The sequence below is a fragment of the Felis catus genome, chromosome D4, assembly GCF_018350175.1.
Source record: "Felis catus isolate Fca126 chromosome D4, F.catus_Fca126_mat1.0, whole genome shotgun sequence".
Taxonomy (NCBI): Eukaryota; Metazoa; Chordata; class Mammalia; order Carnivora; family Felidae; genus Felis; species Felis catus.
Window position 1 is genome coordinate 55,989,087 of NC_058380.1, and position 27,130 is coordinate 56,016,216.

General features: G+C 41.1%; 1 non-coding gene across 1 annotated transcript; it reads left to right on the top strand.

The window, feature by feature from the left end:
* The first annotated feature begins 3,991 nt into the window (after nt 1–3,991).
* On the top strand, nt 3,992–4,096 carry LOC111557713. The gene has a single exon (XR_002737940.1). It is a non-coding gene; the product is annotated as a U6 spliceosomal RNA (small nuclear RNA).
* Nucleotides 4,097–27,130: the final 23,034 nt, after the last annotated feature.

Genomic DNA, 27,130 nt, shown 5'->3' on the forward strand with positions numbered 1-27,130 from the left:
GAGACTCATAAATATGGAGAACAAACTGAGGGTTGCTGGAGGAGTTGTGGGAGGGGGGTGGGCTAAATGGGTAAGGGGCATTAAGGAATCTACTGAAATCATTGCTTCACTATATACTAACTAATTTGGATGTAAATTTTAAAAAATAAAAAATAAAGTTAAATTAAAAAAAAAGACTGAGAAACAGTCACAGATTGGAGGAGACTAAAGAGACTTGACAATTAGATGTCATGTGGATTTTGGATTGGATTCTGAATATGAAAAGGACATTAGTGAAGAAAATGAGGCAATCTGAATAAAATTATTAGTATTGTATCAATGTTAGTTTCTGAGTTTTGATAAACATACTATAGTTATGTGAGATGTTAACCTTAAGGGAAACTAGGTGAAGAATACAGAGGAATTCTCTATATTATCTTTTTTCTTTTTAAGTTTATTTATTTATTTTGAGAGAGAAAGAGAAAGAGAGAGAGAGTGTGTCAGGGGGAGAGAGAGAGAGAATCCCAAACAGGCTCTGCACTGTCAGCATGGAACCCAACGCAGGGCTTGAACTCATGAACTATGAGATCATGACCTGAGCCAAAATCAAGAGTTGGAAGCTTAACTGACTGAGCCACCCAGGCACCCCTCTGTATTACCTCCTAACTTACATAAATCTAAGATTACTGAAAAATGAAAAATTTGGGGTGCCTGGCTGGCTCAGTTGGTGGAGTGTGTGACTCTTGATCTTGGGGTTGTAAATTTAAGCCCCATGCTGGGTGTAGAAATTACTTAAAAATAAAAAAAAAAAATCTTAAAAAAAATGAAAAATGGAAAGTTTAGGGACACCTGGATGACTCAGTCAGAAGAACATGTGACTCTTGATCTCAGAATCATGAGTTTGATTGGGAGGAGTCCACATGGGGAGGAGAGATTACTAAAAAAATAAACTTAAAAATTTTTTTTAAATGGAAAGTTTAAAAAATAAATAAATGAGTCAATTAGAAATTTGGAGAAAGATTTCCTAAAATGGAAAAGTATAGCTGTTGTAACTGGGTCCAAGTTCATTTTGCTTGCTGCATGACAGGCCTGTAAGTTGAAAAGCAAGATGTTAGGGTAAGGAAAACAACTTTACTTGGAAAACCAGCAAACTGAGAAGATGATGACTATTGTCCCAAAGGACCATCTCCCCTCAGCATGAAATTCAAGCCTCTTTTATGTTAGCAAAAGGGAGAAGTGGGGAGGGGGGTGTTGAAGTCAAAAGTTGTGATTGATGTCTGTAGACCTCTGAGAAAAGTCATGTAACTTTTTTTTTCCAATGTTTATTATTATTTTTTTTAATTTTTTTTCAACGTTTATTTATTTTTGGGACAGAGAGAGACAGAGCATGAACAGGGGAGGGGCAGAGAGAGAGGGAGACACAGAATCGGAAACAGGCTCCAGGCTCTGAGCCATCAGCCCAGAGCCCGACGCGGGGCTCGAACTCACGGACCGCGAGATCGTGACCTGGCTGAAGTCGGACGCTTAACCGACTGCGCCACCCAGGCGCCCCTCCAATGTTGATTTTTGAGAGAGAGAGTACTCATGAGCAAGGGAGGCGCAGAGAGAGGGCGACAGAGGATCTGGAGTGGGCTCTGCACTGACAGCAGCAAGCCCAATGTGGGGCTTGAACCCATTAACCATGAAATCATGACCGGAGCCAAAGTCAGAAGCTCAATCAACTGAGCCACTCAGGTACTCTGTGAAAAGTCAGGTAAACTTCTTTGTCCTTGGTCAGTTGATCTTTGTATACAGGAATCTGGACACGTTATTCCTATAAATTTTAAATATAGCATAATCATTTCTGTATGTACTTCCTTATCTCCTTGGGTGAGGTATTGGGTAAAAAACAGTTTTGGGAAATTTTAGCTGTAACACGTCTATGTGCAGGGCTAAGCAGAAGTTTCTAAACTATAGATCATAACAGCAAAGGAAATAGAAGCAATATGGAATTAGACATGCTAAGTTTCTATCTGTTATACTACCGGGGTGGAAAAATCTTAGTAAACAAGATACACCATCTTTTTTTTCTTTAATTTTTTTAAATGTTTTTATTTCTCTTTGAGACAGAGAGAGACAGAGCATGAGCAGGGTAGGGACAGAGAGAGAGAGGGAGACACAGAATCCAAAGCAGGCTCCAGGCTCTGAGCTGTCAGCACAGAGCCCGATGCGGGGCTCAAACTCACAGAGTGTGAGATCATGACCTGAGCCAAAGTCGGATGCCCAACCAACTGAGCCACCCAGGCGCCCCAAGATACACTATCTTTAAAAACATTTTTTAAAGTTTATTTATTTTTGAGAGAGGAAGAGATGAGTGTGCACTGGGAAGGGGCAGGGATAGAGGGAGACACAGAATCTGAAGCAGGCTCCAGGCTTTGAGCTGTCAGCACAGAGCCCAACACAGGGCTTGAACCCACGAACTGCAGATCATGACCTGAGCCAAAGTCAGAGGCTTAACCAACTGAGACACCCAGGTGCCCTTATCTACAAGATACACTATTATAAATGGACACAGTCAAAGAGAGAATTAATGAATTAGAAGATGGTTCTAAGGGATTTACCTAAAGAATAGCACAAAAATGTAAAGATTAAGTACAAGAAAAAGGCATAGAAGATAAGAGTGGCATCAGGGAAAATAGCAGAGAAGGGGATCCATTCCTCCTCAGAAACACTGAAAAAACTTGACCACAACTGTTTCAGCCTTACCAGAACTTTGGGAGATAGTCAAAAGTTTGCAGCAACTGAGTTAATGTTTAGCCAAGAGAAAGTCCACTGAAACTTAGTAGGAGATCTTTGTGGTATTTTAACTTACCCTAGTTCCACCCTACTCACTGATGTAGTGGCAGTCTTTTTTTTTTTTTAAGTTTATTTATTTATTTTGAAACAGAGACAGAGTCGAGCAGAGGATGGGAAGAGAGAGAGGGAAAGAAAGAGAATCACAAGCAGGCTCCGAGCTGTCAGCTCAGAGCCTGATGCAGGGCTCGAACTCACAAACCGTGAGATCATGACCTGAGCCGAAATCAGGAGATTGATGCTTAACTGAGTAAGCCACCCAGGTGCCCCTAGGTGTAGCAGCAGTCTTAAAGATGGCAGCCCATGGGGCTCCTGGGTGGCTCAGTCAGTTGAGTGTCCGACTTCAGCTCAGGTCACGATCTCATGGTTTCTGAGTTTGAGTCCTGCATCAGGCTCTGTGCTGACAGCTCAGATCCTGGAGCCTGCTTTGGATTCTGTGTGTCTCCTCTCTCTGCTCTTCCCCTGCTCTCTCTCTCTCTCTTTCAAAAATAAATAAACATTAAAAAAAATTATTTTTCAAAAAGATGGCAGCCCATGTTCCTGCCATCTTTGTGTGGGTAGCTGCTTCTTTCAGAAGCAGAGTGGACCTTGTTCCAAAGGGATAGAATTTGTCTTTTTGAGCTCTCCGGGGTTTTCCAGAAGGACTGATGCAATGGGCTTCCCTTTGTTTTACCTAATTTGGAATTCTATGATGGCACAACAGAGGACTTTTCCTAAAAGCATTGAAAGGCAAGTGAACAAGCTGTTGCTGCCTGGGCAGAAAATAACAGCTGGGTGAACAATAGCACACCAAAAGCCTGGGAACAAAGTCCAGGGAGTGAGAGTTTAGTGGGAGATAAGACAAGGGCTTTGAAAGGTTCCTGGGTATACTGGGGAATATAGAAAGCCACACACATGGGGAAAGAAGAACACATGCTAAGACAACTGAGATGACCATAAGCTTTCACGTTTGGCTGATCTTTAGGCTCAGGGCAAGCAGGAAGTGGAAGTTAAGGCAGAGTTGTAAACAACCTGGCTAAGCCTGAAGGAAGGAGTGATCCAAACACAGGTTACTCCAAAGACCTGGAGATTCTTTTTCTAATCTACTCCTTTTTTTGTTTTTCCTCCCTCACTTCTTTCCTTTCCTCTAGGCATTTAAGGAGATCTCTGTCAAATTATAATTTAAAAATGTGGTTATGTAGTGCTCGCTTCTGCAGCACCTATACTAAAAGGGGAAGGATACAGAGAAGATTAACACAGCTCCTGCGCAAGGATGACACACAAACTTGTGGTGTTCCATATTTAAAACAATAAAGAAGAAAAAAAATGTGGTTATGTGGAAGAAAATCCTTGCTTTTAGGAAGTAGACACTGAAGAATTTAGGGGTTTCTAATTTTTCAACATGCTAAGATTTCCAGCTTACTCGCAAAAGGTCCATAAAAGAGAAGAAGTTTCAGTAATTTAGTAATCATTTTTTAGGCCCTATTGTGTGGTAGGTGTGGTGGTTGGCAGAGATCTGACTTGGACCTCATCCTTGCCCTCAAGGAACTCATAGGCTAGTAGGAGAACCCATCTAACTAAAATACCATAGAGTCTAAGGAATTATGGGAACTCAGTGGAACAAGAGGATCTGGAATGGCATATTTTTTATTTTATTAAGTAGGCTCCCCATTCAGCTCAGAGCCCAACATGGGGCTTGAACTCATGACCCTGAGATCAAGACCTGAGCTGAGGGGCGCCTGGGTGGCTCAGTCAGTTAAGCATCTGACTTCAGTTCGGGTCATGATCTCACGGTCTGTGATGTCGAGCCCCACGTTGGGCTCTGTGCTGACAGCTCAGAGCCTGGAGCCTGCTTCGGATTCTGTGTCTCCCTCTCTCTATGCTTCTCCCGTGCTCATGCTCTGTCTTTCTCTGTCTCAAAAATAAATAAAAACATTAAAAAAAAAAAAAAAAAAGACCTGAGCTGAGATCAAGAGTTGGACACTTAACTGACTGAGCCACCCAGGTGCCCCTGGAAAAGCTTCTTAAAAGAGGTCACATAAGCTAATTCTTGAAGGATGTGAAGAGTTTCAAGGGGGAACAATGGGTAGAAACTGGTTTTGATTGGAAGGGTGAAGGACAGTGATTGTTCCCCAATATGCCCATCTTTCAGTTGGTAATGGATTCCCCTAAGCTTAGTTGGGTGCTTGGCTGTCAGCTATACAATATTTTTTAAAAAAATCTTATTTTTAAGTAATCTCTACACCCAACATGGTGCTTGAACTTACAACCTTGAGATCAAGAGTTGCATGCTCCATTGTCTGAGCCAGCCAAGTGCTCCAACTCTACTACGTTTTTAACTTCTTTTGTAGCTGGGTAGGACAACGTGACTACCTTCTAGCCAAAAGGGAAGCCAGCTGAAATGATCTTGGCAACTCTCAGGTCACACATTTAATAGGAAGCTGCTAACCCTTCTCTTCCTCTCTTTGAGATGTAGTAATGGTGAGTCAATTTTGACCTTGTGGATGAGAATGCTAATACCATGGGTAGGGTAAAAAGATGGACAGAACTGAGTCTGAGGAGGACCTTGGGGAGCAGGGCCTCTCACCTGACCAGTTTTCATGGTTTATCAACTCAGACTTTTACCTGTGAAAGAAAGAAATTTTCACTTTGATTGAGCCACTGATACTTCTGTCTCTGTCTAGTCAATATGCTAACTAAGAAAAGGAGGATGGGGCACCTGGGTGGCTCAGTTGGTTAAGCGTCCGACTTCAGCCCGCGTCATGATCTCGCGGTCCGTGAGTTCGAGCCCCGCGTCGGGCTCTGGGCTGATGGCTCAGAGCCTGAAGTCTGCTTCTGATTCTGTCTCCCTCTCTCTCTGCCCCTCCCCCGTTCATGCTCTGTCTCTCTCTGTCTCAAAAATAAATAAACGTTAAAAAAAATTAAAAAAAAAAAAAAGAAAAGGAGGAAGAAGGGAAGAAAGACAATGAGAATACAAAACCTACTTAGAAAACCAAACTGTCTCTTTTTTCTTCTCTCTTTTGCCTTCACTTCCTTTCTTCTAATCCATTCTCCTTTTGTTATAGTTATACATAAATGTTTACATATACACACCTTTGCTCTTTCATATCCCACTGGTTCCAGATTTCTAGCTCTAGACATACTAATGAACTCATATCTTCTGTATTTTTCCTGCTAATTCCAGCTGCCAGTAAAATAGCTTTAAGGATGGAAACCATTTCCTCCCTCAGAAGCTCTCCTCAGAGTACAGTGAGGCAGTAGGCATCTGGCCAGGCAGTAGACAGGCACCTCTCCCTTGTCACGGTGAGCAGAGGGCATTGCCTTCCTAGTACAATCAGATTTGTGGGGAATAAAGGAGCTGTCTTGCTCCTGGGAAGCCTTCTCTCCTTCCATAAAAGAGAATTTGAAGAAGTCTTTAAAACATTTGTTTTTAAATATTTATTTATTTTTGAGATACAGAGAGAGAGACAGAGACAGAGCAGGAGTGGGGGAGGGGCAGAGAACAAGGAAGACACAGAATCCAAAGCAGGCTCCAGGCTCTGAGCTGTCAGCACAGAGACCAATGCAGGGCTCAAATTCACAAACTGTGAGATCATGACCTGAGCCAAAGTCAGACACTTAACCAAATGAGCCACCTAGGAGCCCCAGAATTTGAAGAAGTTTTCAATGTGGAAATCACAAATGCCTTATGTCCTTTTTCCATCAAAACTTTTTTTTTTTCATCAAAACTTCTAACTTTTCCACATTACCTTACAGGGTATTGCAAGTATTATTTTGATCTTCACAGTAGCTGTGCTTTTGGTAACAGAATTCTGATTTTACTCTTAATTTTAGTTCACATGGTTTGGCCTGGAGCTGACCCAGCCATTTGACTCTAGGATTGGATACATAATCTAGTTTTGGCCAAAACTGGAGGTATTGGGGAAAAGGCTTTCAAATGCAGGGGTTATTATACTAGAACAATGTAATGTTGGAGATGCTGGAATCAGTTTGCCGTCCCATGGGGGAAGCCTATCTAAGAATATAGTCAACACTGAGGAAAACAGAACCAAGAGATAGAAACCATCCCTGATGACTCTGTCTGGGACTCTCCTGCAGTTTGAGTAGAGTTTCTGTTACTTGCAACCAAACACATTTTTACAAACCACAGGGGACATCAAAACCATTTCTCAACTCCCTGAGTGATCGCTTGGCATATGGTATGCCTACCCAAATGTTTCTTTTTTAAAACATTTATTTATTCCAGAAACTATCGTTGGTCCATTGTAGCAAAGAGGTCCTTCCTTTGTATTCTGCCCATCTTGTTGTTTAGGAAAAGGGTACCACCTGGAGTTTAAGGGTCTTAATCCTGCCTCCACCACTTGTTAACAGTGAGACTCTGAACAAATCAGAGGGATAAATCTGAACCTTGGTTTCTTTATCTGTCAAATGGATATATGATTATATACATGTTATTAAATTATATCGGATTGCATATAAAATTATAAAATGCTGTAAATATGTTAAGAACTATAATAAAATGGACTTTCAGCATCAAGGGATATCCCTCTTCCCATCTATAGCCTGATTCTGTTGTGAAATTTGGGGTGGAGTGGAACGGTTATGGCTACATCATCCTACAAAGATTCTACTAATTTACACTTTGCTTGTGAGAGTGTCCATTTTCTCACATCCTAGCTAACACTGACTATTACTAATGTTTAAAATATTTGCTAGAGCCCCCTCTAGGGGCCCTCTAGGGGGCCCCTAGAGGGGACTGAGACTAGGTTGCTCAGTCAGTTAAGCATCCAAATCTTGATTTCAGCTCAGGTTATGATCTCACAGTTCTTGAGATCGAGCTTTGCGTTGGGTGTGTCAGGCTTTGCTTTGGGTGTGGGGCCTACTTGGGATTTTCTCTCTCCCTCTCTCTCTACCCCTCCCTTGCTTGCTCTCTCTCTCTCAACATAAATAAATAAACTTTTTTTCATCAAAAAAAAAAATTTTGCTAGAAGTGCCTGGCTGGCTCAGTTGGCAGAGCATGTGACTCTTGATCTCAGGGTTGTGAGTTCAAGCCCCATGTTGGGTGTGGAGCCTAGTTAAAATTAAAATAATAATAATAAAATAAAATTTAATTAAACTAAATATTTACTACTGTGCGGTACATGACTGGCTAAGTTGGTGAATTGGTGAAGTGTGCTACGCTTGACCTTGGCATTGTGAGTTTGAGCCCCACGTTGGGTGTAGAGATTACTTAAATAAATAAATCTTTGTGTATTTGTGTGTGTGTGTGTGTGTATATATATATATGTATATATATATATATATATTTGCTAGTCTGAAAAACCCAACTACTTGCTATATTTTAACCCGTGAATGATGCTTCCAAGCAACTGGAGATGTTTTTAAAAATCTTCCAAACCAGCATCCCTATGCCTGCACAAAAAGCAGAGTAACAACTACTTTTTCCCTACCCGGCACCAACTGATTGTTCAGCATGGTAGTTAGATAAAGCAGCTGGCCTGAGGCCTTTACAATCTGTTGTAGCAGCAGAAAAGAACACCTCCACTTCTGCCTTATTTGTTGTGTGAATGAGTGAACACATGCCCCCGTGAAACCTGTTAAATCATGGCCCTATTATCTATGTCTTTTCAGATCAATTTCAGTTCATGCTTGGTGCCTTCCGAAATCATTGCATGATCCAGTTCAACTTCCTTGTTGGGAGTAAGGATCTAGGGTGAGGGACTCATTTATACATTTAAAATGTAAAAGAACAACGGGACGCCTGGGTGGCTCATTTGAGTGAGTGTCCAGCTTTTGGTTTCGGCTCAGGTCATGATCTCGTGGTTTACAGATTTGAGCCCTGTGTCGGGCTCCATACTGGCAGTAGAAGCCTGCTTGGGATTCTCTCTCTTCTCTCTCTGTCCCTCCCCCACTTGTGCTCACTCGCTCTCTCAAAAATAAATAAATTAAAAAATAAAATAAAATAAAATAAAATAAAATAAAATAAAAAAGAATGACTAGAAGAGAAGATGAATAAAATCATATTTTATTCTATTTTGTAATACTTTATGCTTTTGGAAATAGCACAGCACTTTTCTGTTTCAGCCTTTCAAACACTCTGAGAACCAAACAGTATTACCCCCATTCATAAGAGGAGGAATTTGGGCCACCTGGGTGGCTCAGTCAGTTAAGCATCCAATTTTGGCTCAGGGCGTGATCTTGAGGTTCGTGAGTTCGAGCCCCGCATCGGGCTCTGTGCTGACAGTTCAGAGCCTGGGGCCTGCTTTGGATTCTGCGTCTCCCTCTCTCTCTGCTCCTCCACTGCTTGTGCTCTGTGTGTGTGTCTCTTTCTCAAAAATAAATAAATAAACAAACATTAAAAAGTTAAAAAAAATAAAGAAGAATGTAAGGTTTAATGAGGTAAGGCAAGTTGCAAAAGACACACAGCAAATTACTGGCAGAGGCAGGACTAAAACCTTACCAATTGCCACCCAATCTTTCCCCTCTATCACACTGTTAGGGCATCAACAGTGTGCCCTATACACTGTTGTATACAACAGTGTGATCAATACTCACAAAGGCCCGGGGGGCACTTGGTGTGTTCAGTAGGAAGAGCATGTGACTCTTGATCATGGGGTGTGAGTTTGAGCCCTATGTTGGGCATAAAGATTACTTAAAAAACAAAACAGGGCACCAGGTGGCTCAGTTGGTTGAGGTCTGACTCTTGATTTCAGCTTAGGTCATGATCCGAGGTTTGGGGATTGAACTCTACCTTGAGCTCCACAGCTGTCAGCACAGAACTTGGGATTCTCCTTCTTCCTCTCTCTGCCCCTCCCCTGTACTCTCTGTCTCTCAGAATGAATAAATAAACATTAAAAATAAACAAACAAACATGATTCAGGGTATTGTAAAAAAGGAAGATGAGAAATTCTACTGCTGGAAAGGAATATCAAGATGTAACACGTTGCCCAAGCAAAGATTCAAAGGACTTTTCACATCTTCCTTTCCTTCCTTTCTTACTTTTTTTTTTAAGCAGTCTGGCCATACAGGGATTAAAAATACTGGGGATTTAATTTCTCTAATTACTTGGAAGACCATCTGTGTCCTGCTTTCATGCATGAGCCCCTGCTCTGGTGAAGGAACCAGGTGTTAATCTGGCTAATTCTTCCTTTCTCCAGCCTTCCCCACTCCCCATCCCCTACCATCTGGCTATGGGATCACTTTTTTTTAGAGGGCTGGGAGATGGAGCTCTAGGCTGAAATCCACCCACCCAGCTGTGCCCCCTGATACTCTGGGGACTGGCAAACATCAGAGGACCATTTGACATCAGCTCCCTCTTGGCCACTAACCAAAATCCAAGAGCTGCATGTGGGTATAAACCTACTCTGGCTGAAAAAGTGAAACCTCCCCACCCCCATGGAAACTTTTGCAGCTTTATCTCCCTTTTGCAGTCCTAACTTAAATTCAAGGCTGAGTCATCAGAGTGAGCATGGGAATATTTTTTCTACACTTAAATACAGGTAGTGACATTACAGCAGAATTCTAGTAAAGGCAGTATACTGATCTGGTTAAAATGTATTCCCTATAGTGAAAAATCATGAGCAAAATTGGATTTCTCCAATTCCTACTTATCATTTAGAATGAGGAGAACGTTGATTTAAGTTCTTGTATCTTTTTTTAATTTTTAATTTTTTTTTGCCATTGAGCAGCAATTTCCCCTCAACTTCATCTACTCTTCCCTAGTCTCCCCAAAATATGAGGAAGAGTGCTGACAGCATGGAGGCTGATTGGGATTCTCTCTCTCCCTCTGTCTCTCTGCCCCTTCTCCCCCTCTCAAAATAAATAAATAAACTTAATTTAAAAAGCATATGGGGAAGAAAGAATATAGAGCTAAAGATGACAGTAAGAGGAATAGGAAAGGAAAAGAGTTGCTTGTTGCAAAAAGTGGCCTGCTTTTCTTATTCAACTTCTCTTTTTTATACAGTACTGCTCACTCTACCCAGCCGTTTCTAAGACTCATTTGCCCCCCACCTCTCCACCCTCAGTCTTCCAGAGACCCCACCTTTTTAAAAATTATTTATTATTTGTTTGATGTTTATTTTTGAGAGAGAGAGAGAGAGAGAGCGAGACCTTGAGCATGCATGCGCAAGTGCAGGAGAGGCAGAGAGAGAGACACACAGAACCGAAGCAGGCTCCACGCTCCAAGCTGACAGCACAGAGCCCGACTTGGGGCTTGAACTCACCAGCTATGAGATCATGATCTGATCCGAAGCCAGACGCTTAACTGAGTGAGCCACCCAGGCACCCTGAGAGTCCCTCTTTTTTAAAAATAATTTCTAGGGGCGCCTGGGTGGCTCAGCTGGTTAAGTGTCTGACTTCAGTTTAGGTCATGATCTTAGGGTTCATGAGTTCGAGCCCCGCATCGGGCTCTGTGCTGTCAGCTTGGAGCCTAGAGCCTGCTTCGGATTCTGTGTCTCCCTCTCTTTCTGCCCCTCCCTCTCTCTCTCTCAAAAGTAAATAAACATTAAAAAAAAAACCACAATAATAATCTCTAGGCCCAACATAGGACTAGAACTCACAACCCCAAGGTCAAGAGTCTCATGCTGTAAGGACTGAGCTAGCCAGGTGACCCCAGGGAGCCCCCTTATTTACTGGAATAAGCCACAGGTTCAGAGTTCCTGGTTGGTCAGGGCACAAAGTACATTAAGGAAGACCTTGTCCTTCCTTCTGTGTTTTATGAGAAATTCATTTTGTTTCTGAGTGTAATGCCCCCAGGGAATCAGCATGAGTTCACAGTTTTTCCTTCCAATTGCTCTCACTAGTTGGAAATGCTCCTCCTTTTCCTGGTAAACCTTCTGGCCTGAGTTACAATCAGGAGAGTCACATTCAGTCACCTAATAACTAGGCTGCTTCTGGGGCCCAGAGGTACAGTGGCAAAGACCTCTATCCTCTGAGGAATTGATGTCTGAAGTACTCTGCAAAGCACTGTACAAATGTTAATTTCAGGTAGTTTTTAGGAAACAATTTGGATAACACAGAATTGAACTCTTTGTGTAACATAGAACTCAGCCCTTTGTCTTGTCAGTGGAAGCAGAAATCAGAGTTAGAAGGGCCTTTCAGAAGTAAGCAAATCTGACTCCCTTGTTATGTCAGTGAGAAAACAGACCACCTCCTCTCACCAAGAGTGGTTGGCAAAGTGAAGGTCCTCTAGCCTCAGTCCAAACACGGCAGGAGAACTCAGTGCAGCATAGTGGTTTAGAACACCAGTTTTGGAATTAGATGGACTTAGGCTTGAAAGCCAGTGATACTGGGCAATAACTTCCATTCTCTAAACCTGTTTCCTTCACTGTACATTTGGGTTAATAATATTGTCTATCTTATGGACTATTAAGGGAATTAAATGCAAAGATGGATATAAAGCACTATGCTTTGAACATATTAAGCATTTGAGGGGTGCCTGGATGGCTCAGTTGGTTAAGTGTCCCACTCTTGATTTCAGCTCAGGTGATAATATCAGAGTTGTGGGACTGAGCCCTGAGTCAGGGCTCCAAGCCCAGCTTGGAGCCTGCTTAAAATTCTCTCTCTCCCTCTGTCCCTCTTGTGAGTGTGCTCTCTCTCTCTCAAGAAAAAAAACAAAAGAAGAAAAGAAAAGAAAAGAAAAGAAAAGAAAAGAAAAGAAAAGAAAAGAAGAGAAAAGAAAAGAAAAGAAAAAAAGGAACATGGGGCACCTGGGTGGCTCAGTCGGTCAAGTGTCTGACTCCTGACTTCGGCTCGGGTCATGATCTTACGGTTCGTGAGTTCTAGCCCTGCATTCTGCGCTGATAGTGTGGAGCCTGCTTGGGATTCTGTCTCCCTCTCTCTGCCCCTCCCTTGGTTGCTCTCTATCTCTCTTTCAAAATAAATAACAAAGACAAAAACAAAAAAAGGGAACATATCAAGCGGGTGAAAAATGGCTAATATCTACTTCATCGGACTATTTCTTTTTCTTCTTCTCTTCTAATCAATGATAGAAGAAATAAAGGGAATAGCTAGCCACTCACTTCCAAGAGAGCCCTGGCTACTCTGCAGACCTGTTAGCTTGGATAGCCAAGCCACTCAGGAGACCCAGAGCAAGTAGTTACTTCTTTCTACTCATGGGAAAAGTGAGGAATAGTAGAAATTTAATCTTCTACCCAGTGGAATATTGTGGTGTAACAGAAAGGGCAGGGATTTTGAAAGCAAGATTTTGACCTTAGTTCAAATGCTGGTTATACTGCCTAGTTGCTTCACGAGCTTGGATAAATTACACAATCTCTTTGAGCCTTTCTGAGAGATGTTAGAATCTATCACATAGGGTTATTGTGATGAATAAATGAGACAATGTATGTGTATGCCAAATGCATGCTAAGCTGTGGTGGAACCTACTGTTTTTGCCAGTACTAGTATTGGATTTCCGTCTTCCTAGTAGCATATTTCGATTTTTCCTTTGGGAACTACCTTTCTCCGGCGGCATACTCTAATGGTAGATCTGTCAGTCAAGACGCCTTTCTGTCCTGGTTGAGTGGGCATATGACCCAATTGAGGCTAGCCAGACCATTAATTCCTAAATTTGCATTGTTTGAAGGGTGAATCAGAGATGGACAATGGTTGGAGTTGATTCACGCCAGGAGGCAACCTGAAGAGACCATCCGATAGTTCTTGTCATCTAGATTCCTGAAGCCATCTGGTTCTTGTGTTGTTTAAGGCCTGGTGATTCAGCTGTTCTTTCAAGACTGTCAGCACCTGTGTTTCCTTCCAATAACTTCTTTTTTTGTATCACATTAGACAGAATCAGTTTCCGTTACTTGCAATGTCTGAACACTACCACACAGATGATACAGAAATGTTAGTTCTCGCTTACATGCCTACCTCCTCCCGGCAATCCCTCATACTCTCATGTTACTAACACATATAAAGTATTCCAGTGCTTCAGGACAACCTAAACTATGGACTTTTGTTGTACTTAGCCTGGAATCAGGTCTACATTGGTTGATTCCAGCTAATGTTTCAAATCTATCAGCAAATCTTACCAGTTTTATAACTATTTTTAATAATTAATTAATTAATTAATTAGTTATTTTAGAGAGAGAACACAAGTGGGCGGGGAGAGGGGAAGAGGGAGAGAGAGAGAGAGAGAGAGAGAGAGAATCTTTTGTTTTTTTTAATGTTTATTTATTTTCAAGAGGAAGAGAGAGAGACAGAGTGTGAGTAGGGGAAGGGCAGAGAGAGAGACACAGAATCTGAAGCAGGCTTCAGGCTCTGAGCTGTCAGCACAGAGCCCGATACAGGGCTTGAACTCATGAAACTTGAGATCATGACCTGAGCCGAAGTTGGATGCTTAACCAACTGAGCCACCCAGGTACCCTGAGAGAGAGAGAGAGAGAGAGAGAGAGAGAGAGAGAGAGAGAGAGAATCTTAAGCAGGCTCTATGCTCAGCACAGAGCCCAACATGGAGCTTGATCCCATGATCCTGGGATCATGACCTGAGTGTCCCAACATCTGACTCTTGATTTCGGCTTAGGCCATGATCCCAGGATCGTGGAATCAAGCCCTATCTCAGGCTCTGTACTGAGTGTGGAACCTGCTTAAGATTGTCTCTTCCTCTCCTCTGTCCCTCTCCCCTGTCCCTCTCCCCTGCTTGTATTCTCTGTCTGTCTCTAAAAAATAAATAAATAAATAAATAAATAAAATAACATCAAAGTCTTTCTATGATCTTACAAGACTCTGCATGATCTCACTCCTGGCCACTTCTTCCATCTCTTCCCTTCCACTTTCATTTTCCCTCACTGTTTCTCACCAACACTGGCTTTGCTACTCCTTGAACATATTAAGCATATTCTTTTTTTTTTAATTAAAAAAATGTTTATTTATTTTTGAGCGAGAGAGAGAGAGCGTGAGCAGGGAAGGGGCAGAGAGAGAGGGAGACAGAGAATCCAAAACAGGCTCTGAGCTGTCAGTGCAAAGCCTGACGTGGGCTTGATCCCATGAACTATGAGATCATGACCTGAGCTGAAGTCTGATGCTCAACTGACTGAGCCACCTGGGGAACCTTCATGCTAAGCATATTCTTGTCTTAGACCTTTTTATATTTGCTGTTCCCTAAGTGTCCTCCCACCGCCATCTACTTGCATCCATCTCTGCGCATAGTGGATAGATAGCAAAAAAAAGAAACAAACAAACAAAAAACCTTGTTGAATTAATGAATGGATAGAATTCTGATACATTAATAAAATGGAATACTATGAAACATAAAGAATAAGGTAGAGGTGCTTGGGTCTGTCAGTTGGCCAAGTGTCCAATTCTTGATTTTGGCTCAGGACATGAACTCATGGTTTGTGATTTTGAGCCTCGTCAGGCTCTGCACTGCCAGTGTGGACCCTGCTTGGGATTCTCTCTTTCTCCCTCTCTCTCTTCCCCTCCACCTATTGCGCTCTCTCTCTCTCTCTCTCTCTCTCTCTCAAATAAGCAAACTTTAAAAATAAATGGGGGAGGGGTAGTTAAGTGACCAGATCTTGATTTTGGCTCAGATCGTGATTTCATGGTTCATGAATTTGAGTCCCAAGTCCAGCTCTATGCTGAATGTGCAGAGCCTGCTTGGGATTCTCTCTCTCCCTCTCTCTCTCTGCCCCTCCCCCGCTCATTCTCTCTCTCTTTCAAAATAAGTACATAAACATTAAAAAAAGAGAGAAAAGAATAAGGTAGAATGTCTTAATATGTAATAACTCTATGATACAATGTAAATTAATAAAACAGAAAGAAAAAAATACAGTACATTGTATGTAATAGGCTTTCATTTGTATAAAGTTTACATAAGAGATTTATAATATCTGGGACGCCTGGGTGGCTCACTTCATTTCAGCTCAGGTCATGATCTCATGGTTCCTGGGTCTGAGCCCCAAATCAGGCTCCGTGCTGACACTGCAGAGCCTGCTTTGAATTCTCTTTCTCTCCATCTCTCACTGCCCCTTCCCTACTTGGGCTCTGTCTCTCTCAAAATAAATAAATTTTATTTTATTTTTTCTAAAATTTTTTTATTTATTTTTGAGAGAGAGGGAGAGACAGAGTGTGAGCAGGGGAGGGGCAGAGAGAGGGGGAGACACAGAATCCGAAGCAGGCTCCAGGCTCTGAGCTGTCTGCACAGAGCCCGACGCAGGGCTGGAACTCACAAACCGTGAGATCATGACCTGAGCCGAAGTCGGATGCTCAGCCGACTGAGCCACCCAGGTGCCCCAAAATAAATAAATTTTAAAAATTAATAACATCAGTTAACTCTGAGGATTCAGGGGTGTCTGCGGGATGGAGACTTACTTTTCACTGTATACCATTTTGTACTACAAATTATTTATTTGTGTATTTATTAATTTAAATTTTGAAATGTTCAGTTCTTCTCCCCTGGGAGGATGTTTTTATTGAACAGTAACTTCATCACACCCCTGAGACATTTTCATCAATTCATTTCCATGTAAACACAAAGCACTAGCCATTCATCCCAACTTTTGTACTACAAATTTTTGAAATCAAATTCATGATACAATAACTTCTTCAATAAAATCTAGTAATTAAAAAAAATCAGTAGTGGAGGCAACTGGGTGGTTCAGTCATTAAGTGTCCCATTCTTGGTTTCGGCTCAAGTCATGGTCGCACAGTAGTGAGATCAAGCCGTGATTTGGGCTCTTCAATAACAGTGTGGAGCCTGCTTCTCTCTCTCTCCCTCTGTCTCTGCCCCTCCCCAGTTTGCACACGTGTGCTTTCTTTCTCTCTCTCTCTTAAAATAAATAGATAGACTTTAAAAAAAGAACTAAATTTAAAAAAAGATATATACAGTATGACTGTATTTATATAAAGCAAAACTAAACAATATATTACTTAGGAAAACATACCTATGTGGTTGAAAGCATTTTAGAAAGCAATAATAAAAATCTGAACTATAGTTTCATTTTGAAGAGGAGAAGATGAGATTATGGAGGAATATACAAGTGTATTCAAAATTATTGTTTTGTTCTATTTATTAATGTATTTTATTGCACATTTTGTTATTTTTTAAACTGTACAAATATGTCAAATATTCCTCTGTGTACATGATCTATATCTCTAAAATAGAATAAAAACAGAGATTGCCTGAAAAAAAAACAAAACAAAATAAAAACATGTTGACCTATAGCATTCCTTTCATAACTTTTAGTTCATTTAGATATGGTGAATATTAACCTACAGTGACAATATGGGTCAAAAGTAAATTTAATCAAGAGCACACTTCAGATAAATTTGCATACTTTCATAGTACTTTATTTAATTTAAAATAATAATTTGAAAAGTATAAATTTAATTTTGTAATTTACCACTTTAACCATTTTTTAAAAGTTTTTTATTTTGAGAGAAGGAGAGAGAGAGAGAGAGTGCAAGTGGGACAGAGGCAGAGAGAGGCAGAGAGAATCCCAAGCAGTCTGTGCTGTCAGCTCCAATCTCACGAATCCTGACGTCATGACCTGAGCCGAATCCAAGAGTCGATGATTAACAAACTAATCCACCCAGGTGCCCCACTTTAACCATTCTTTTTTCTTTTCTTTCCTTTCCTTTCCTTTCCTTTTCTTTTCTTTTCTTTTCTTTTCTTTTCTTTTCTTTTCTTTTCTTTTCTTTTCCTTTCCTTTCCTTTCCTTTCCTTTCCTTTCCTTTCCTTTCCTTTCCTTTTCTTCCTTCCTTCCTTCCTTCCTTCCTTCCTTCCTTCCTTCCTCCTTCCATCTCTCCCTCTCTCTCTCTCTTTCTTTCTGTTCTCTCCTTTCTTTCTTTTTATTACCCTCACTTGTTAGAGAACCTGGGCCAGTTTACCTGTATATTGTCCCACTTATTGGATTTTTCTGATTGCTTTCATGAGCTGTATTAAATTTGTTCTTCTATTTCCTATAAGTAGAGGTTAGATGTAAAGGCTTGATTAGTTCAAATTAAGTGTTTTTAAATTTTAAGTGTAATTGACATACAATAGCCATACAGTATTAGTTTCAGGTGTACATCATAGTGATTCAACATTTTTATACATTAAGAAATGACCCCTATGATAAGTCTAGTTAACATCTGTCACCATACAAAGTTGTTATAATATTATTGACTGTATTCTTCATGCTGTACTTTGCATTCCCGTGACTTATTTATTGTGTTGTATTTTCACTTGCCCTACTAAGCCATCCCCACTATGGTAACCAATAGTTTGTTTCCTAATCTATGAGTCTGTTTCTGTTTTGTTTGTTCATTTATTTTGTTTCTTAGAGTCCACACAGAAGTGAAATCATAAGGTAATTAGTACTTGCCTTTCTCCAACTGACTTATTTCACTTAAAATAATACCTTCTAGGTCCATCCATGTTATTGCAAATGGCAAGATCCCATTCTTTTTTATGGCTGAGTAATATTCAATGGTATACATATTATATATATATGTATAAATATGTAATATATATACCATTTATTCTCTATCCATTAATCTGTTGATAGATACTTAGGTCAAGTTAAACATTTTTAATTTTTTTTTCCAACGTTTATTTATTTTTGGGACAGAGAGAGACAGAGCATGAACGGGGGAGGGGCAGAGAGAGAGGGAGACACAGAAGCGCAAACAGGCTCCAGGCTCTGAGCCATCAGCCCAGGGCCCGACGCGGGGCTCGAACTCACGGACTGCGAGATCGTGACCTGGCTGAAGTCGGACGCTTAACCGACTGCGCCACCCAGGCGCCCCTAGTTAAACATTTTTAACCAACATACTTTATGGGTGATGTTGTGTATTTTCTACCCCCTACCACCTAAGGAAATACATAAGACTGGTTTGTATCACCATTAATGAAGAGTTAGACCTTGTTAATCACTGGACTGAGTGAAATGATAGCTTGATCCCTCTACTGGAAAATTATATTTTTCTTCACCTTGCCACCAGGAAGTCATCTAAGTGGGGAGAGAGAGAGAGAGAGAGAGAGAGAGAGAGAGAGAGAGAATCTTTTGTTTTTTTTAATGTTTATTTATTTTCAAGAGGAAGAGACAGAGACAGAATGTGAGCAGGGGAGGAGCAGAGAGAGTGTGGGAGACACAGAATCCGAAGCAGGCTCCAGGCTCTGAGCTGTCAGCACAGAGCCCAATTGGGGGCTCCAACCCACGAACCGTGAGATCATGACCTGAGCTGAAGTCGGATGCTAAACCAACTGAGCCACTCAGGCACCCCAAACCTCGCAGTCTTGATCTTGGCTCAGGTCATGATCTCATGAGTTCAGGCTCACATCAGACTCTGCATTGGTACTGCAGAGCCTGCTTGAGATTCTCTCTCTGTCCCTCCTCCACCTGCGTGCATGCACAAATAAATAAATAATAACATTTTTATGTTATTATTTCTCAAAATCAATAAATAAACATTAAAAAATAGATAACATTAAAAAAAAGGGTATTGCATGCACTACTGATTGAGCCAGCCAGGTGACCCTCGGGCAATTTAGTTTCAATGAAATATGGTTCCTAATGAAAAGATAAGATATTTAATTCTTTCTGCTTGATTTGTAGCTATTTCAAAAGGTGAAAAATATTTTTTTTCTGGCTTTGTCTCTTTGAATACCATTTGCAGGTATGGGTTTTTAGAGATTTAGTGTGTTTCATTCAGTAGCAATTATCATTTTTTTCAGTTCTCAAATTGATTTAGCTTGATCGGTAGGAACACCTTCAAGATCAACTTCTGTGAACTTTTGACATAACTTCATCGGTGTTTGAAAGCTTCTTTGATTCTCCACACAACATGTCCTAAGTTCATCTTGTAATCTCCTTGCTACAAAAATTTAATCAGCTATTTTTCTCTGTGTTATGTTTTTTAAACATATTTATAATGGCCACTTTGAAGTCTTTGTTGGTTAAATCTCAAATTTGGCTACTCTCACAGGCAATTTCTGTTCCCTGCTTTTTTCTTTTTTTGGTTCTCTTTCACTATCTCTTTCTCTGATCACACACAGCAATTAAGCTCCACTAATTGTCCACTGATAGCTATATTTTCAACAGTACTAGGGCATAAATTGCCTCACAGAGAAATCAAATCAAATTTGGGCTCCCTGAAGTTATAGTTTCTGAAGTCAGTGTTCTAACCCCAGGAGGGATGGTTCTTTCATTTTTTTTTTTTTTTAGTTTATTTATTTGTTTATTGAGAGAGAGTGAGAGAGAGAGAATGACTGGAGGAGGAGCAGAGAGAGAAGGGAAGAGAGAATTTGAAGCGGGCTCCTTGCCAACAGCAGAGAGCCCAATGTGGGGCTCAAACTCAAAAACCATGAGATCATGATCTGAGACAAAGTCAGATGCTTAGCTAACTAAGCCACCCAGGTGCCCTGAGGAGGGATCGTTCTAGGTATATCTTTCCCTATTTCTGGCGTTATAGCTAGCATATATTTTAGCGTATATTGTCAATGAAACTATCAATCCCCTCTCAGTAGCCTTTTGCCACAACTTCCACTGTTTTTGAGGGTGCTTTTAGGATTGAATTTCTCCATAGTCAGTTGCAAATGAAGTCAATTCCTTCGGGGAATGATTGGAACTCACAGTTCTATAGTCTGCTTCTCCCCTTGTCAAAATCTCTGAGCCATGACTCTGGTGCTGGGGGCAAGCACAGTGGTATACTTCTGAGTGACATCTCCACTTTAAAAGCTGAGTGCTTGGTGGATGAGGGGAGGAAGCAGGCCCACATCTCCTTCATTTGCCTTTCTGCCCAGAACCCCTGTGCATGAGCCACAACGGCCATCTGGGTCCCAGTAGTCTCATCTGTACCACATCCAAGGAGTGGTGGCTGGGCAGAAGAAGGGAATCCCCCCTCTATTTTCCTGCTCTCACCCAGACCTTAGCACTGGCAACAGATAGCTGGGGGCAGAATGAGAAATGCTGGTGTGCTGTCCCTTCCAAGAAGATAGCCCTTTGATTGGGAGCTGGTGTATGAGGGGACCTTTTTGTTATTGGCTGTACCAGTTTAGAGAAGAGTTTCTGTCTCACTAAGCTGGGAGTGGGGGACAGAGGGTGAATTTTTTTCTCTTTCTTTTTTAAACATTTATTTATCTTTGAGAGAGAGTGCACCAGCAGGGGAGGTGTAGAGAGAGAGGGACGGAGGACCTGAAGCAGACTCTGCACTGATCATGACCTGTGAGATCATGACCTGAGCCGAAGTTGGACGCTCAACTGACTGAGCCACCCAGGCGCCCCTCTTTCTCTCTCTTTTTAAAAAAAATTTTTTTTTTCAACGTTTATTTATTTTTGGGACAGAGAGAGACAGAGCATGAACGGGGGAGGGGCAGAGAGAGAGGGAGACACAGAATCGGAAACAGGCTCCAGGCTCTGAGCCATCAGCCCAGAGCCTGACGCGGGGCTCGAACTCACGGACCGCGAGATGGTGACCTGGCTGAAGTCGGACGCTTAACCGACTGCGCCACCCAGGCGCCCCTTCTCTCTCTTTTTAAAAAATGTTTATTTATTTATTTTGAGAGAGAGAGAGAGAGAGCACATGAGCAGGGGGAGGGGCAGCGAGAGAGAGAGATGAAAGACAATCCCAAGCAGGCTCCAACTATCAGCTCAGAGCCCTATGTGAAGCTTGATCCCACAATCCCACAAATCGTGAGATCATGACCTGAGCTGAAATCAAGAGTCATTTAACCAACTGAGCCACCTTGGTGCCCCGCCCCATCTTGGCTCAAATAACACAGACTGTCACGGTTTATATAGAGTTTTAGCAGATTTTCTTTAATAAATGTTTCTTTGTTTAAGCTCTTACAGCCATTTCCAGAGATTTTAATATTGTTGTTGGTGTTTTAAAATAATTTTCACCAGTTTCCACTGAAATCTTCATGCTTTCATGCCGGAAGTGGAAACTCTAGACCATTAATATTCAATGTAATTACTGATACGGTTTAAACATACCTTATTTCTCTTTGTCCTTTATATTCTCTGTTCTCCTTCTTCATTTCCTTCTCTTCTTTTTTTATGGTTAGTTTTTAAAAGGTTTTATTTTTAGGTAATCTCTACACTCAACGTGGGGCTTGAATTTACAACCCCAAGATCAAGAGTTACAAGCTCTACCAACTGAGCCAGGTAGGCACCCCTCATTTCCTTTTCTTTTTGTTCTTTCTATTGTTACTATAATACATTTTTTTCTACTTATGTTATAAACTACCAAGTATATCTTTACTGGGGCACGTAGCTTAGTTGGTAGAGCATGCGACTCTTGGTCTCAAGGTGGTGAGTTGAAGCCCCATGTTGGGTGTGGAGTCTACCTAAAAATACATTTCTATATTTTTAAATTTTTTATGAAAAAGTTTATTCGTTTTGAGAGAGACAGAGACAACATGGGAGGGGGAGAGGCAGAGAGAGAGAATCCCAGGCAGGCTCCACAAACCCACAAAACTGTGAGATCATGACCTGAGCTGAAACCAAGAGTTGTATGCTTAACCAACTGAGCCACCCAGGTGTCCCTCTATATTTTTTATTTAAACAGTTAATTACTGGGGATCCTGCTTGGGATTCTCTCTCTCTCCCTCTCTCTCTGCCCCTCTCTCACTCTCTCACATGTGCTTGTGCACACTTTCTCTCTGTCTCTAAAAATGAATAAACAAACTTAAAAAAGATAAAATAAGGGGCGCCTGGGTGGCTCAGTTGGGTGAGCATCCAACTTTGGCTGAGGTGATGATCTCGTGGTCTGTGAGTTCGAGCCCTGTGTCAGGCTCTGTGCTGACAGCTTGGAGCCTGGAGCCTGCTTCAGATTCTGTCTCCCTCTCTCTCTGCCCCTCCCCTGTTCACGCTCTGTCTCTCTCTGTCCCAAAAATAAATAAATGTTGAAAAAAAAAATAATAAAATAGAATAAAATAAACAATTATCAGGCATCTGGATGGCTCAGTCAATACAGCATGTGACTCTTTTTTTTCTTTTGTTTTAGAACATATGACTTGATCTGAAGTGTTGTGAGTTTGAGCCACATGTTGGATGCAGAGATTACTTAAAAATAAAATGCTAAAAAAAATGAACAATTATCTTTTATTTTTTATTTTTAAGCCAGTTGTCTTTTTAAATTTTTATTATTTTAATTTTTTTTTTTTAATTTTTTTTTTCAACGTTTATTTATTTTTGGGACAGAGAGAGACAGAGCATGAACGGGGGAGGGGCAGAGAGAGAGGGAGACACAGAATCAGAAACAGGCTCCAGGCTCCGAGCCATCAGCCCAGAGCCTGACGCGGGGCTCGAACTCACGGACCGCGAGATCGTGACCTGGCTGAAGTCGGACGCTTAACCGACTGCGCCACCCAGGCGCCCCATTATTTTAATTTTTTATTCTTTTGAAAGAGAGAGAACAAGTGTGAGCAGGGGAGAAGGGCAGAGGGAGGGAGAGAGAGAGAAAAAAAAAGAATCTCAAGCAGACTCCACGCTCAGCACTGAGCCTGATGAGGGGCTCCATCCTATGACTCTGGGATCATGGACTGAGCCAAAATTAAGAGTTAGACACTCAACCAACTGAGCCATCCAGGTGCCCCAACAGTCACTTATCTCTTAAATATATTTACAAATTATGTATCTTTTGTTTTTATCCACATATTTACAATTTCTGGTTCTCTTTTTCATCTGGTATCATCATATTTTTGTCTAAAGAACCTTCCAAAAATAAAGAAATAAAGAACTTTCTTAAACATTTTTTTTGGCAGATCTGAGGGTAATAAATCTCTCAGCTTTTGTTTAGCTGAAAAAGTATTTTTTCTTCATTAAAAAAATTTAATTTGGAGTCACCTCGCTGGCTCGTTTGGTTAAACGTCCCACTCTTGATTTTTGCTCAGGTCACAACCTCATGGTTTGTGAGATCAAGCCCCAAGTGGTGCTCTGTGTTGACAGTGTGGAGCCTGCTTGGGATTCTCTCTTTCTCCCTCTCTCTGCCCCTCCCCCAGCTCATGTGAGCAAGCTCTGTCTCTCAAAATAAATAAACTTTAAAAAAATAAATAAAATGCCCATTCACCTCTGTACTGATCAAAGTTGAGTTCAATTCATACTGGATTCTCTTCCCTATTGCAATAGTATAGTACTGGTGAAGATCTGTCCTTACCACTTTAACTAGTGTCTGACTTTGTTTGTCTTTGATAAGTTCTTTGACCAGGATCAACCTTCTGGAGTTTCACCCTATTCACATGCAGCTTGAGCCTATCTTCTTTGTTTTCCTACCCTAGGGGTCATAGTCCCACACTGCTTGTTAGTGCAAGGTCTGAAAATAGTTCTTTCATATATTTTGTCCACTTTTCTGGTTCTTTGTCACCAGAAGGCAAGTCCAGTACCATCTATTCCTCTGGTAGAAGTTAGAATCTCTTTTTTGATAAACTCTTTAAAAAATTTTTTTTTAGTGTTCTTTTTTTTTAATATTTATTTATTTTTGAGACAGAGACAGAGAGTGAAAAGGGGAGGGTCAGAGAGAGAGAGAGAGGGAGACACAGAATCTGAAACAGGTTCCAGGTTCTGAGCTGTCAGCACAGAGCCTGACATGGGGCTCGAACTCACAGACCACAAGATCATGACCTGAGCTGAAGTCGGACGCTTAACTGACTGAGCCACCCAGGTGCCCCAATGTTCATTTATTTTTGAGAGAGGGAGACACAGGATCAGAAGCAGGCTCTGCATGGACAGTAGAGAGCCCAATGCAGGGCTTGAATTCTTGAACCATGAAATCATGACCTGAGTTGAAGATGGATGATTAACAGACTGAGCCACTCAGGTGCCTGTAGATAAACTCTTAATCCATTTAATTTAATTAGGTAGGAATAAAAAAAGGAAAAAAAAAGACATCATTAAACTTAAAAGGCAAATGATATTTTTTTATTGCATTTAACAGATAATTAATGTATAGAATATGTGACAGCTCTTAAAAATCCAGAAGAAAAAGGGGAGGAGCTCTCACTCAGTAGAGCATGTGACTCTTGATCTTGGGGTTGTAAGTTTTAGCCCCACATTGGGTATAGAGATTACTTTAAAAATAAAATCTTGGGGCACCTGGGTGGCTCAGTCGGTTAAGTGTACGACTCTTGGTTTTGGCTCAGGTCATGATCTCATGGTTTCATGAGTTCAAGCTCTTCGTCAGCCTCTGCACTGTAAGCACAGAGCCTGCTTGGGATTCTCTCTCCGTCTCTCTCTGCTCCTTCTTTGCTTGTGCTGTCTCTCTCTCTCAAATAAATAAATAAACTTAAAAAAAGAAAGAAAGAAAGAAAAAGGGAAACAACTGCATAGTAAAATGGGCAGGAACAATAGCAAGCAATTCACAATTATCAACAAATCAGATGATTAATGTTGTCACCAGCTAGACCCCAAGACCTGACCCTTTTGCTTGTACTTACTGACCTTTGCCCCATATTTCTCCTTAAGCTCTTCTTTCCAGCTTATCTTTTAACTCAGGCAAATGGAAAGCAAAAGCACCCTTGCAACAAACCTGACGAGACCTCCAGCTGGCCCAGACCACCCAGACCAGTTTGAACTTAAACCCGGACTCATGCCTGTGCCTGAAGTGTCCTCTAGAATGACTGACAACTACCTTTATCTCATTATAATACTAAAATCTTTGCAGAAGGAGGGGAGCACAATCCTCATTTACATAGCATACAATGTGTGTGTATGTTTTCTTAAGGCTCACCTGCAATCTTATGTCCGCCTCTATGTACAGTGACAAGACTTCCCTAAGTAAATAATCATCCTAAGTCTAAGTAAGAGGAACCCATCCACCATTGCTTGGGGAGTCACAGCTTTGGAAGCTATTTCTCATGATCTCATTTGTTGCAAATGAAGTTTGTGTGACAATTCAACCTGGTGCAGTTTCTGACTCACCAAGGAGAGAACTCACTTTGGTTTAGTTACAAATTACAGAATATATGACAGTCTTACAAATCCATAAGGAAAAGGGGAACAATCCCATAGTAATATGGGCAGGAGTAATAGCAAGCAATTCACAAATGGTCAATAAACGTAAGAAATACAAACACAAGGAAATACAAATTAAAATCCAATAAAGTCATTTATCCCCTCTCTGGCAAAACCTAAAGATTGGTAATTTAAAATGTTGGTAAGAAAAAAACTAAAATGTTGGTAAGAACCTTCATACACATTGGTTTTAGTGTAAATTGATGAAATTTCTTTGACAATTTGGGGAAATGGGAAAAGCTTGGTGAGTGTGAATCTATGCTGTTGGACTCATGAAAAGTCCCACTATGGTTACTTTATGGACCATTGTACCTGCTCTGGAGTGGTCAATGACAGACTGACTTATCAAGTGACTGAGTCATTTTGTTTACTTGGTTGTTCTGTGACTCTTCTGTGGTGTCTCTCTAATATGTATTAACATGTTGTTATGGACTGAACTCCCCCTGCTCCCCCACCAAGTTTTCCATGTTAAGGACCTAATCTGCAGTACCATAGAATGTGACTGTATTTGGAGATACGGCCCTCAAAGAGATGATTAAGTTTACAATGAGGCTGTTAGAATGGGCCCTAATCCAATTTGACTGGTGTTCTCATAAGTAGAGAAAATTTACACATACAGAGAGACATTAGAGATATCTACGCACAGAGGAAAGGCCATCTGCACGCCAACGAGAGAGGCCTCGGAAGAAACCAAACCTGAAAACACATTGATCGTAGCCCCTAGACTGTGAGAGAATAAATTTCTGTTGTTTAAGCCATTCAGTCTGTGGTGTTTTGTTATGGCAGCCTAGGAAACTAATACACATGTGATATAAAGATCTTTGTACTTCATTCCCCTTCCCATAGGTCCACCCAAATGCTTCTCCCTTAGACCTTTTTTTTTCTTTAAAAAGATTTTATTTTTGAGTAAATTTTACACCCAATATGGGGCTTGAACTCACAACCCTGAGATCAAGAGTCACATGTTCCAAGGGTGCCTGGGTGGCTCAGTCAGTTAAGCATATGACTCTTGACCTCAGTTCAGGTCTTGATCTCAGCTCAGGTCTTGATCTCAGGGTCATGAGTTCAAGCTCCTTGAGGAGTCTACTTAAAAAAAAAAAAAGAAAAAAAAAGAGTCACAACGCTCCAGTTGCTGAGCTAGGCCAGGGCCCTTTTCCTTAGGACTCCTTATCCCTGATTTACAGTCGTTTTCATTCCAGGTCTCTTACTAGCCAGCAAATGCACTCACAACTATTCATGATTCTGAAACATCCGAACCTCAGACCCTTTCTCTTTTAACCAAAGGAGCTGGTACATCTCACTCTAACTGCAGGACCCTAATGATGCTTTTGATCCCCTATAATCAATTTCATCTCAGACTTCTGAATTCCTGTTGTCTTAAAGTCCTTGAATCCCTTGGATAGTATTTCCTT